Raw genomic sequence first — 1,384 nt, forward strand, 5'->3', positions numbered from 1 at the left:
TGCAACATATGATCACTACACGCAACTCGCAATTGTAGCGAATGTAGACAAACGTTTGAACCACAATTCAAAAGGAATTTTGCTTCAAGCATTTGACACACCGTGTAGCAGATACATTTGCTACACGAACTGCCGAACTTTTTGACTCAAATGTTCGGTCCAACGTTGGAACGAATGTTCGACGCATCGTGTAGCACCGGTTTATGCCTATTTGGACTAACAACTATTTGGAAGTTTACGGATAACGCAATAGGAGTTAAATGCTGCTGTTCAAACGAATCGTAAAACTGCCCAACCACCTAAATGATTGTTACTATCCCATATTTTGTGATACTCCCTCGTATTGCCAAGTACACAAGGCTGCTCGCATGCTTTCCCAGGCAAGTCGATGCAACATGCGCTACGGGGTGCGATCAGAATGTTGTAAAAATCAACACTAGCTATTAGTCTATAAAAATTATACGGTCAATTTTTTTTAGAAATAAACAAAACGACAAAAAACGAAAACTCTTCAATTTGACATATGACATTTGACTATGACAATGTTCACTTGATTTAATTCGGATTTTAATTGGCTGATGGAAGTTTGACATGTGTCGAAGTGACAGCGTAACTGTTCAGTTTGAAAACAGTTTGGACTATTTTTTTCTTGAGCGCTTTATGAATCAATTTCATTGACTCTAGACATTGAGGAAAGCTTTTAATAAAGATGGTCCTTTACCGACGCCTGAACGCATTCAAGATTACATATACCCTGGCAGTTCATCTCATATGATCTTTTTGGCAAAAACGTTAATTTAATGTGAAGGCAAAACGCAACAGTGGCTTTTATATACCCAGCAGGTCGACGCCGACGAGACCTCGAAGGATGCCGGGCGTCGCCATTACCAAATACGGCATTCTGAAAGTGTTTTTAATCTCGAATGTGGGTTGACCATATGGTCGGGATCGCAGAAATTTATCGAACTGTTCAGGTATGGAGTTTGTCTAAATCAATTTTCTTACGGATTCATTTAGCAGCATATGTCCAGCTTTTTTGTCCAGGAAGAAAGGAAACATTGTAACAAATGCGTCGCTTCAGCAGCAATTTTCATTTTCTTCGAGGGAAGGTCTAAGTGGAAATCACAAATTAATGTTTAAATATAAAATTGGACTTTGTGGTTTGTTTACGTCATTTATTTATTACGGAAAATCTCCAAAATTTACGTAGTTAAGTTTAAGCTGCGCACATTTTTCGTTGCTTTATTTCGTATTGTTTAAGAAGTTTTCTAGTTTGAAACCTGCAAGCGAAAATGGCCCCTGCCGACAATCATACAAAATTATCGTATTAGTTTCGTATTTTTCTAGTATTTACAATTCTGTTTTCGAAAACCAGTCGGAGGAT

This window comes from Dendroctonus ponderosae, unplaced genomic scaffold (genome assembly GCF_020466585.1).
Source record: "Dendroctonus ponderosae isolate FM_Combo_2020 unplaced genomic scaffold, Dpon_F_20191213v2 Dpon_F_20191213_6, whole genome shotgun sequence".
In the NCBI taxonomy this organism is placed as follows: Eukaryota; Metazoa; Arthropoda; class Insecta; order Coleoptera; family Curculionidae; genus Dendroctonus; species Dendroctonus ponderosae.